We start from the raw sequence: 12738 nt of genomic DNA, 5'->3' as shown, positions 1-12738 counted from the left end.
TAGGAATTCAGGGCTGAGACAGAGAGAGAGACCATTTTAGCTGGGAGGCTTTGCGGAGGTCGTGGTATTTCAGCCATGAAATTTACACTTAGTAATTGCCTCTGTCCATTGAGCTTGCCTAAGCATTTTGAATGTTGCAATTTTTCAAGACACATATTAACCAAGTTCAGGATGGAACAGAAGCCACATGGTACTCCCACAGGTCAGTAGGATTGGGAGAAGAGAATTAACCAGAACTGACATGAGTGTTTTACATTTATTGAGTTCTGTTGAGGCTCAACCTCAGGAGAAAAACGGATTTTTCTTCTGAGAGGGATTCAGAACAAAGCAAAAACCTGTCTTTGTGACTCTGGGAATATAATACAGCTGAAGCTTTTCCATCTCTGCTTTATCCAGCCATGCCTGGAGCTCAGCCAAAGGCATGTGAAGACACTCACAAGTGTCTAGTGCCATAGTTGGGAACTGAGTTCAGACATTTCTCTCCATTCTTTTCAGGATCCTGCCTCATGTGAAGCTGTGACAGGATCAAGCCTGCAAACAAGAACAAAAGTCAAACTCTTCAGATGTTGGAAAAAAATATGCAGAAAAGGAACATTTCTACCACACAAAATTTCAAAATGTGGTGGGCACAGGGATTGGAAATTATAAGGATGTAGAGCATGAAAGGAATTTGAAACACCAGAATGATGACTAGTCCAGTGGGGAATGCCTGTGAATTACCTCTTACTCCTAGGACAATGATTGCAGGTAAGGCTGTCAGATGTATCTTAGTTCTTATCTGTGTACGTGTCTTTTAACTTCCCCTTTAACTTTCTCTTAGCTTTAATAAAGAAACCACATAAAGGTTTGAGTTATTCAGATGGGTGTGATATGTACCCAGCATGGTACATTTTGTAATCATTTTCCCGTAAGCAGGGGGAATCTCCCTCTCCACCTTCACCAGCAACTCATATTTCTTTCCTGTGCTGTTACTGGCATGCCCCAGAGGCGTGTGTGTGCCCAGAACTCACCAGCTTTAACATCGACTGAGCCACTATGAGATGCCTGGTTTACAGATTCTAGCCAGAATCTGCCCTCCCTAGAGCTTTGCATTGTAAATATTGTGGTAAGGAATTTCCCAGACACACAGTAAGATGTTTCCAGTTGAGAGAAAAACGTTAACTGAATCAGTGAAATGGAAGGATGTGGCCCTTGGTCAGTAGGGTTTTTGTGGCTCAGAGTCAATAGTGAGCAGTTTTCAGCTTTCTAGCAGTAAGACTGCTGATTCCAAAATATAACTTCATAAAACATTTAATACACACACAACATGGGTGTGCATCTCTTTCTTTAAATTCCCTCCTACAGAGTGTTTATTTTTCCTTACTCATCCTCTTTTGGATATAGGGGAGCAAAATTTGCCACCCCAAAATGTGTCTCTTTGGCATGATGATTATTTTAGGCTGATTATTTTTAAGAAACAGAAGACTCAGGAAGTTGTTTGTCTGTTTTACCTCCCCCTTAACTGCCTAAAAAACTTTAGATGAGGAGCCTGAACCAGAAGAGAGCCATCACCAAAGATAACTTTGTTGTACATAAGAAAGACTTCTCCAAGTGGCATGGCAAACATTTGTTTACCAAACTGCATGCTCTTCCCATCTCCCAGTGAACTGTCTTCCTCCCCTTTGAAGTCCCAGATCCCTACCCACATCTCCTTAGCTCAGAATAGCATATAAGCCTCAATTGCCTCATTGTCCTTTGGGGCCTCATATTCTTAAGGAGCCCCTTCTGTACAAGATTAAATTTGATTTTCTCCTGATAATCTGTTTTAATCATTATACCAGCCAGAAGAACCAGGAAGGGTAGAGGGAAATGTTTCCACCATGAATACTGGTGTATCTATTTTAAAAAACTATAAATTAAAAATCAAACCCTCCCCATGAATTAAACATAAAATTCGCAGATTTTTTTTTTTTTTAATGGGAAGGATTTTTTTCCCACAGATTTTCATCTGGTTTACAAATGACAAAGGACTTGCTCAGCATAATTGTTGTCTTTGGGTGGGCTGGTCACATTCAGGGATGCCAGAGACAGGAAGAGGATGCTATTTCTGCTCTGAAATATATTGTATTTTGACTCTGCATCAGCTATGCTTAAATTAACAGGAAAATGAATGTTTTAGTGTCTTTAGCGTCTATAACTTTTTTCCTGCTCTAAACAAATAACGCCTCCAGATTTTGCAAAAACTTTCATCTGCAAGGCAGACGTGTTTTTTTGTGGAATGGAGAGAGTTTCCAAAGTCATTTAGTGTCAATAGTATGGATGATAGCATTGGTGTTGTCACCTGGTGTTCGTATAAATTGCATTTCTCTCTTTGGTAAGGACTAGATGGATTTGGGCATTACAAGATGATCTCATCGTCGCATTGTACCATCCTGTGGTCCCAGAGTAATTGCTATATTCCTTCTCCCTAGAAGACATCCCCTTCCAAGAAAAAAATAAGTTCCCTGCCAACTTTCCCATATTTCCAGAAATCTAGGGAGTGGGAGGATCCTATAAACCACAGAACAGTGTATAGGCTATGATGTATCCAAGGACTTTTTAGAAACTGTTAGTTAATACCGGCCTTATATCTTCAGTGGTCTGGAGTAGAGGTCTCTGATCATCAGCTAAATGCCATGATGCTGAAGATTAAGAGGATTCTCACATTTGTGAGGTCAGCAGTTGTATTAACATTGCTGCTTCAATCCCCCTGGACACTTACACAGATACGGTGCATTTGTGTCCATGGCAGGAACTAGAATCCATGTATCAGCCTCAGCTTAACTGAAGACAAAAAAAACTTCTTCTCCCCAGCTCAGGCTACTGCTGAGCAACCTTGGAGCACCCCAAGAGCTGAGGCAGCCAGCTGGGTTAGGCATGCCATTTGGTACATGCACCAAGGGGACTCTGCAGAGCACCGCTGCCTGTAACTCCCAAAGTGAGAGTCCAAGAGGGAAAGGGGAAATAAAGAGATCTCACCTGAAGTACGTTCCAACCAGTCAGAGCTCCCTTTGGAAGAAACAAGTTCAAAATGTCCCTGGGAGTTACTGAAGTAAAAAGAGTAAAAAAGAGTCTAGTGATTACCCCATGAGGGTGTGGCAAACATGAAGGGAAGGTAAAATTTGGGTGAAATGCTCTTAACACAGCCAAGGTCATTGCCCAAATAGGCAGTTATCTGGAGGAAAGTTTTACAAGTGTCTGTTTGTAAATGGGGGATTTAAAGTTTAGCCTTTTAAAAAATTGTTCCCACTGGTGACTGTCTCGTGAGCCAGAAGGAGCGTTGCCAAGCAACAAGAGAAACAAAGGCAAGTTCCAAGTTAATTAAAATCCACAGCTGCCGGGCTTTGCTCTACTGTTCTCCACCCTAGTGGAAGGGACAGACCCAGTCAGAACCGATCCCTTTTCTCTCTCTCTGCCCTCTCCACCCCCTCCTCTGAGCTCCCACAGCTCTCTCTTCACACTGTTTATTTTAGCACTGAATACATTTTTGCCTTGTGCCATAGCTTTTAGTACGTCTATATGTTTTCCAATTAGATCACTGGCTTCTTTCAGGCAGGACTTTTGTCCTATTTGTCTTCTTACTAATTTAGTGCCCAAAACTATCTTCCTGTACATAATAAGTTTACAGTAAATTGCATGTTAACTGCATATAATTATCTCTGCCTATTGAATTTCTAGCCTTCTTTTAAGGCCTATCACTAATACTCCCTTTTTCAAGAAGCCTTTTCTTAACTCTGATGTGCTGTCCTTTCCCTCTGACCTCCTATAGAATCTTTCTTGTACCTCTTCTATGAAACTTATTTTGCTTTCTATTAAAGTCATTCCAGTTTGGCTTTAACTGTGTGCTCCTTCGGGGTAGGAACCATGTTTTCCTTGGCTCTGTATCCTTGGATACGAAGACTTGAACACAGCCTTGCTCATTCATTTACTCACTCATTTGGCAAATATAACTGAGCATCAATTATGTGTATTCTGTTCTAGGGCTGAGGGTATAAAGCAAATTAAATAGACATGGCTTTTATTCTCATAGAGCTTAAGGTCTCAAAGGAAGAATTTTGACAATTTAATAGGAAATTAAACCTCAGTGCTTTGACGAGGTTTAGAAGCCATGAGATCACTTGACCTGATTCAGGGAATTTGAGATTTCCATGAGGAAGTGATATGCTGAGAATTCAAGAATAAAGAAATTGCATGTGCAAGGGTCAGAAAGTGAGAGAGAGACTAATATATTTAAGGAGACGAAGGATGTTCAGAAGTTCAGATTGGCTCAGATGAAGAATGATTTAAATTTACATCATAATTTTTCCCTCTAGATAACTGAAATCTATAGGGACAAGACATAAAAAGCGGGAACCCAGGTTCATACATATGGCTAAACTAGCAAAAACTCACATAGTCTGACTCCCAGATCAGTTCTCTTTCCTCTAAATATTTCTATTTCTGCATTTCTTTCAATGTCAAGCCTCTTTTTCCTTATCACACTCGTGGAAACCTGTTGATCGGAAGATAAACATATGCAAGCACTTGATGTAGTTTATGTCACCTTAAGTCATTTCATATATTTCTGCATTCTAGTTAAAGTGTTGTCTCTTGACTGTTCATCCTTAAGAGAATTACTTAAGTCCAAGATCACATATGGAACTTTGCCACAAGTAAGTTGGCAAGTAAGTAAAAATGTGGGGAACAATTTTATAGTCTTTGAGCACATAGACCTGAATGAGACCTGGGCGAAGCTGACTTCAGGAAATCTGCATTTAGAAGGCTTTTGTTTTGCCCATCTACAAAGTTTCAATTGGGAAGGAGGAACTGAGACTATAGGTAGTGTTAACCAAAATTTGAGAAATTTAGACTTGATTGAAATAAAAAGGTGTTGGTTTGGGGTTTGTTGGGACTGCAGGCTGGGAGACTCAGATTCAAGACACACTTGAACTGTGTTCTGCCAGACTACAAAGTGGGGGAGGCTTATAAAAGGCAAAATCTGCAAGGTTACAGTTAGTTATATGGTTTGCTTATCAAGAATTATAATTGGAGCTGGTAAGAATTAAGGGTGCTTGTTAAGTAAGTATTGGTTGGCATACAACATGGTTCCAAGGGAAGACTTTGAGATCTTAAGGCTGCAGCTGGCAAGTGTTGTTCTGAATACGGCTGGTGGTGTCCTTGGGTCTGGTACAGTTCAAAGAAAGTTCAAGTTCTCAATGGTGCAGAGATGTGTCTGAGACCAGGTCTCCAATGGTCCTTCAGAGTCCATTTTTGTATGCCTGAAGTGTGATTACTCCATTATAATTTCAATTTGTCATCAGTAAGGTGACCATATAATTTATCATCCCAACTGCAACACTTTGAGAGTAAAATAGAGAACTCATAATATCGATAACCATGCACCAAGAAAACAGGTGCAAACTGGGACTGCCCAGGTAAGTTGGGACATATAATTATTCTATCTATAACCAAAAAAATTCATAGATTTAGATATCTTAATGTTCAGCATTTTTCTTTTCTTTACCCTATTCTAGGTCACATTTTACAGAAGACGCTCTGAAAATAGTTGATGTTCAAAGAATGTTAACTATAACCTAGAAAATGTCCCCTTTCCTCATGCCTAGCAAATTGGATCTCTCATCTCTAATTACAAAATCTCTAAATATTGGCCACTCAAACTTTTAAGAATTTTCATGAGTATGAAATAATAAGCAATACATATACTGGTTTCTCCTACTAGTTCCTGCTGACATTTGGTCTTTGACTCCAGTTTCTGACATAGAGCTTGTAAAAGTCTTGTAATTTCCTGAGTGATAGGAGCAACTGACACAGAGGTCCTGACTCCCTTGGATTGCCTGAGTGATAGGAGCATCTTTTGTTCTAATGAGGTGACTCTTGGTGGGCTCCTGAATGGGGGCTGGTCACCAAAAAGACCAAGCCATGATTAGAAACTTGGAACTTTTAGCTCCACCCACCATTCTCCAGAGAGAGGAGGGGACTGGAAATTGACTTAATAATCAATCATGCCTACCTGATGAAGTCTCCATAAAAATCCTTATAGTATGGTGTTCAGGGAGCTTCCAGGTTGATGAACACATCTTTGTATCAGGTGAGTGGGCCACCACAACTCCACAGGGACAGAAATTCCTGTGCTTGGGCCCTTCCAAACCTTGCCTTAGGTATCTCTTCTTCTGTCTGTTCATTTGTATCCATTAAAATATTTTTTGTGATAAATCAGTAATAGTAAGTAAATTCTTTTCCTGTGTTCTTTGAGCCACTCTAGCAAATTACTGAACCCACAGAGAGGGTCATGGGAACCTCAGATTTGTAGCTAAGTCAGAAGTTGTGGGTAACCACTACTTGATATTGGCATCTGAAGGGGTAGGGACAGTCTTTTGTAATTGAGCCCTTGACCTGTGGATTCTGCATTAACTCCAGGCAGTGTCAGAATTTCTTGGTGTGGAAAACCCACCTATCTGGTGTCAGAAGTGTTATGAGTATGAGTAGAGGAAAACAGTGAGTTTTATCCCAGGCAGTGGGAAAGTGATAAGATCACCTAACATAAGATCTACCCCCTTAGCAAAGTTTTAAGTATATAATACAGTATCATTTACAATAGGCACTATGCTATACACTACATCTCTAGAACTTATTCATCTTGTATAACTGAAACTTTGTACCCTTTGACTACTGCCTTCCTGTTTTCCCCTCCCCCCAGCCCCTGGCAACTACCATTCTACTCTCTGCTTTTAAGAGTCTGACTATTTTAGATCCCTCATGTAAGTGGTATCATGTAGTAATTGTTCTTCTGTGTCTCGCTTATTTCCCTTAGCATAACGTCCTCAAGGTTCATCCATAGCAAATGGCAGTATTTCCTTCTTTTTTAAAGCTGAATAATATTCCATTGCATGTACAGACATCTATATTACTTCCATGTCTTGGCTACTGTATATAATGCTTCGATGAACATGGAGAACAGATATCTCTTCAAGATAATGATTTCGTTTCCTTTGGATATATACCTAGATGCAGGATTGCTGGATCACACAGTAACTCTACAGTCATTCTAGGAGGTATGAGGTAATATCTCATCATGGTTTTGATTTGCATTTCTTTGATAATTAGCAGTATTGAGCACCTTTTCATACACCTGTTGGCCGTTTGTATGTTTTCTTTAAATAAATTTCTATTCAATTCCTTTGTCCATTTTTAAATTGAGTTATTTGATTTTTTACTATTGACTTGAGGGGGTTCCTTATTTATTTGGGGGTATTAACCCCTTATCAGATATATGGTTTGCAAATATTTTCTCCCCTTTCATAGAAGCCCTTTCATTTTGTTGATGGTTTCCTTTGCTGTGCAGAAGCTTTTTAGTTTGATGCAATACCGCATGTCTATTTTTGCTTTTGTTGCCTTTGCTTTTGGTGTCATATCCAAAATCTTTGCCAAAGTCTTTAATCAATTTTGAATAGATTTTTGTGTATGGTATAAGATAAATTGTCCACCAGTAAAATAATAAAAATACTGGGAAAATGTACATAAAGGATGTTTTATCTTTGCCTTATTTACAATAGTGAAAAACTGGAAACAACCTAAGCATTCAACAATAGGAGAATGATTAATAAGTTACTGACAACTTAGAAATGGACTATATTTTAAAAGTTTTTATTCATATAAGAATGTTCACAATATAATATTAAGTAAAAATAATATGAGAGAAAAAAGTCAGGAGGGAATACACCAAGATACTGAGTGGTGACTTCCGATCGTTCAGTTAGAAGTTTTTTGTCTTTAATTTATATTTTACTCAATGTCAATAATATGAAATCTATATTAGTATGTAATATGTGATTTGACACTAATTATTTTCTCTTTTTTAGAGGTAATTCTGACTAACAGGACAATTGTCAAACTTCTAGAAAGCCAAACACTCATAGATTATGCTTTGTATGCATCTTCATATCTTTTTATAACAAAACTTTGATTGCTTTCTGCCCAGCAGATTAAAAAAAAAGTGGTCAGTATTTGTGTAGGACGTAGAGCAGAAGAAAAAGAAGATAGCAAGTGGGAGAAAGAGAAGTTTGGGTAAGTCCAGGTGTTGTTGTGCATGTGATGTTGTAGCTCTGGCAATCTATTTGGGAATCTGAATTGCCATCAATTCAAAGTTCACTGCACAAAGCTTTGCACATAGTAGACAATCAACAAGTATTGAATTAATTAAAAGTGTAGGAGGTTCATATTTCACCTACTCAGACTATTTGTTCTTTAGAGTTTTCTTCAGGTGAAGTTTGCCTGTAATTTAAAAAGCAGCAGCTAAAAAGGAGTTAAAATTGTAGAAAAATCTGAGAAAGGTATAAAGAGTCTTTTCCTGGAGGATTTGCCATTTAAAACTGCAATTGTTTTTATTGCCAGGTATCCTTGGTGGCCAGTGCCTCGTGAAAGCTTAGAAGCTGCATAAAGCAGGGTTCAAGCGCTCCCTGAGGGCATGGCTTGTAGTTTTCCACTCATTATGGAATCAAACCTTGAAAGCCAGTGCCCAAGCTGAGCCCACTGCACTGCCCCGCCAGAGAGAAAGAAGAGGTAAGAGGATCTGAAAAGTAGAAAATGGAAGACATTTGGACAGTTATTAAATTTAAGGAATCTAATTGTTAAAAAGATTTATGCCTCATTTGGATATGAAGAGAAGAACAGTAGAACATATGGCAGAGCAGTAGCTAGGCTGAGGAAAGGGGTAGAAGATAAGGCTGAATGAAATTTCCTGTGGAGTATCCTTGGAGGTATAAGATGCACGATAGTTTCCTACTTCTCTCACTTTTGGTTTCAATAATATCAAACGGATCTTTCCTCCTTTACTTCCTCCTGATTTTTCCTGCACTTATCTCCTAGGTCCCTGAGACAAATGCAGTGTTTGTCATAATTATGTCTAACACTTCCAAACCACTTTTAACTTAATCAATCCTGTTTGCATGGAAAGAATAAAGGCCTTGGAGCCAGAAAAATTTGAGTCTGGTTCTCCTCCACTACTTCCTAATTGTGTGTTCTTGGGAAGTTGCTTAACCTCTCTGATTCTCAGTCTCCTTGGATGGAAAAGGAGGATCAATGCTGCCCACTTCTAAGGACTATACAGTAGCCCAGTGCCTGGTGCCATAGTAACCACATAGTGAATTTCAGTTGTTAGTATCTGCTCAACAAAATAATATATTTCAGGCTCTTTATTTACTTAATATATGCTATATACTTAACATATAGGTCCTTGCTTTCAAAATCAAGGTAGAAAAATGCAGTGCAACAAACAAGCCTAGGCAATTTAAAAAAGTGATTGAATAACAGTAAATAACATGGGGATCCAAGGATAAAAGAGATGATAGGGATGAGCCACTCTCCAACCTCCCAGTTCATTTGACCCTCAGTACAGTTCTGTTATGGAGGCAGGGAAGTGATAAATGTGTTTGACAGAATGGAAAACTGAAGCACAGGCAAGTCCCGGCTGCATTTGTGATGGATTAAGAAAATTCTGAAGTTTTTTCCAAGGCTGTATTTCTATTATTCTTTGTCTTTCCTAAAGTAAGACTGCTCGTTACTAGGAGATTTGATACTGGCACTCACATTTCTTGATTCTAAGCCCAGGACTTTGTACCTAAACCAGAAGTGCTTGGGAAGTAGGAGAATCTTGCTTCAAAGGAAAATTAAAATTCCAGCTGTGGAGAAATGTCCTTTTTCCTTTTCTACTGACATCATTTTCATATAGGCTTAAAATCTCAATACAATGACTCTGGCAATGTGTGTTTTAGTGTGCTCATGCCTGAATAACAATTTCCATCTTCGGACATCAAAGAACTTTCACTCTGTTGTAATTACACCTTCTTCCTATATGATCATGTTTGTTCAGTTCTCTTTCAAACTCCTCCACACTCAAGCTTTCCCCATACCAAAAGAAACAAAGTTTTCTACCTCTTGGTCTTACTTCCTTTCTTTTTAGTTGTTTACTCTATTAAAATAAGTCAATCTTGCTTTCCAAAAATAAATACTTAAGTTGAAGTTCTATTCTTCTGTCAAAAGACAAAATAGACATCCTAGTAGAAGAACCAACCACATGTTTAGAGTACTAACAGTGGGAACCCAGGATTTATATTTGTGGGTGCATCAGTGTATATATGAACATATACTATGTTTCTGGTGTACTTTATGGTTGACTTCTTTAGACTCCAATTTGATCTAAAGTCCAAAGTGGCCTCAACTCCCCAAAGACCTTGGGGCTTTATTTTGTTCCAAGAGACAATGCCATAGCAATATCATGTTTGCCTGGTTACAGAGACTTCCACAGAGACCAAGGTATCCCTGGCAAGGTTTAGCAGGCACTGGATTTGAAATAAGTACAGCGTCTCTATAATTTGGTTCTGACTGCTTTTGTTCAATGAGTCTGTCAACAAGGATGTATGTTGTACCTCCTTATTATGTGGATAAAGGAAAATATACATGACTAACTTTTTTAAATGGATAAATTACATTTGCATTAAAGGTAAAAATTGCTTTTGGGTGTGCTATGTCATCTTTTACAAAATTCATTACTTTATTATAACTATTAGATGATAAGCATCGTGATATGTGGAACTTGTTCTTACTGCCCTCATCAAGGACCTAGAATAGAAATTGGTACAGAAGGGATGCTACATAATGTGTGATCCACATAAATGTTAAGAGCAATATGACATATCTATCAAGATGCTAGATACATGACATAATCCACACTTATTCTGCTAGTCATAAGTAGACCAAGGACTTCAAGTCTAAGAATAAATGGACATTATAGAAGGTCCACTAGAACTCCAAAGGGACTATATGAGAGACTAAGGAAAAGGTGATGGTCAGAGATTGCCTGAGTTTGTCAGAAGAAAATACAAAAATACCCAGTACACAACTTAGGCAAAGTCAATATCAAGATGGTCTTTGTTTACATCTTCTTCTTCTTTTCTCTCCTCTGTTACCTCAAATATTTATTGAAATCTTATTATCTCTCGAGCTCTGTGCTAGGTCTTAGATTTCAAGAGCAAGCAAGACAGACATGGCCCCTTCCTTCCTGGACCTGACAGTTGCTCCTTCTCGTCATTTCCACCTATGTATTGCCTGGAAGCTGGAGACTGGATCCCATGGCCAGACCAAAGCCCAAAAGTAGGGAGAGGACTGACTCGCAGCCCTATAGGACAAGGGGCCAAAGCCATTAAATGGGGTCTGTCCATGAGAGCACTTCTTGTGAATACTTTGACCTTTTCCCTTGTTTTCTCTTGGATTATGGTTACATTTATGTTTAGCCAAGAGTTTTGGTTGTTATTGTTTTGATTTGCTTATCTTTTTAATTTCCCTTTACACAGTAGGACCTCTTTACCTACCACCAACTTGTCAGAAAATTTGATGTATCAGGATAACTTTACATGATAATGTTGCAAAGAATAAATGGATGGAGAATTTTTTTAAAAAGTGTGGCCTGTCCTATATTTACCCCTCTGCTGAAATCCAGCATGACTTTGAAGAGGCTGTGTCCATGTGTTCCAGGTGGTGATTGGCAGCAAAGAAAGGTTTTCTCCTGGTGGGTTTAGGAGAGGTGAGGAGAAGCAGACAGTGGAGTGAAGCACCTTCCAAGGGCTCAAGAGACAAAGCCTGCCTTCTCCTGAAACACTGGTGAAGTGAACCTTAAAGTGTGTTTCTCTAATTAGGGAAACTCCTCCACTGAGATTTAGAGAGAGATATGTTGGGAAGAGGGTAGATACTTGAGAAAAGTGGGAAAAGTGTGAAATAGGTGAGATAGAGGATGTCAGAGAGATTTGATGGAGAAACACAGTCCAGATGATTTAGTGGCCATTGGGTTGTCTTTATTTTCTCTAGTAGATTGCCTGAGGATTTAGAAATGGGCTGCACGGGGGTTCATCCCCTTGGTATTTGATCAGGCAGGTACAATGGTAGAACAGGGTAAGAAAGTTAAGGGCATTGAAAAGAAAAATGGAGAAGTGATGGGTCAGAAAATCTCAATCAGAAAGGAAGAAATGAAAATATGAGTTGAGAGAGGGGTAGAAAGTAGAGGAATCTATGTATTGGAGGTCTCACTGAGGACAAAGAATGGTAGATTGAGAGTAATTGATTAAAGGTTATGTTCAGAGTCTGATGTCTAACAAAATATTTTTGGAGCTAGAACAATTCTAGGTGAAAAGTTCCAGGCTGTGTCTATGGACATGGGTGGCTGAAATAGGGGAAGTCATTTAAAATAAGGAAATAAGTGTCTAGGATGTTAAACATGGATATGATGACATCCTGAAAAATGGGTGGATGTTGGATGGAGAGAAAGCCTCTGAGGATGCCAAAGGCTTCAATAAATAAAGAGCAGTGGTGAAGAGAGGTCAGGAGCTGACAGCAAGCAGAAGGCATGGAATAGTATTGCTCAATGGAACTGTTTCCATAGAGGCTGGATATTTTTTAAAGAGATGGTGGAAGAGAAAGAATCTGAAATTGACAGTGTGGAACAAAAATATTATTTACTAATAGAAACCACAGAATTGGCAAGGCTGAGTTGGCATTTTTAACTTTTTCTTTTAGAAAATTTTAAATAGGAAATGAAGTAGCATCTTGTAAATGGCATGTATTTTGTTCTCTTGCTTGTATATTTTCTGTGTCATGTTTTCTGCCTCTTGAGTTTATCCTAGTTTAGGCTATCTTAAAACGGATCTGTTCTGCTCTGTGTCTGGTAGAAGA

At 38.8% G+C, this 12738-nt stretch overlaps 1 long non-coding RNA gene across 1 annotated transcript in view; it reads right to left on the bottom strand.

The window, feature by feature from the left end:
• Positions 1-287: 287 nt before the first annotated feature.
• The window catches only part of LOC118900203, a 35705-nt gene continuing 23254 nt past the window's right edge, over positions 288-12738 (bottom strand). Inside the window, exons 2-3 of the long non-coding RNA XR_005021060.1 lie at positions 2998-3065; positions 288-531 (exon numbers count right to left, since the gene is read on the bottom strand). This is a non-coding gene — a long non-coding RNA (uncharacterized LOC118900203). The remainder of the gene's footprint in view (positions 532-2997; positions 3066-12738) is intronic.

The sequence above is a fragment of the Balaenoptera musculus genome, chromosome 1 (assembly GCF_009873245.2).
Source record: "Balaenoptera musculus isolate JJ_BM4_2016_0621 chromosome 1, mBalMus1.pri.v3, whole genome shotgun sequence".
NCBI classification, from domain to species: domain Eukaryota; kingdom Metazoa; phylum Chordata; class Mammalia; order Artiodactyla; family Balaenopteridae; genus Balaenoptera; species Balaenoptera musculus.
This window is presented reverse-complemented; position numbering and strand designations above follow the sequence as displayed.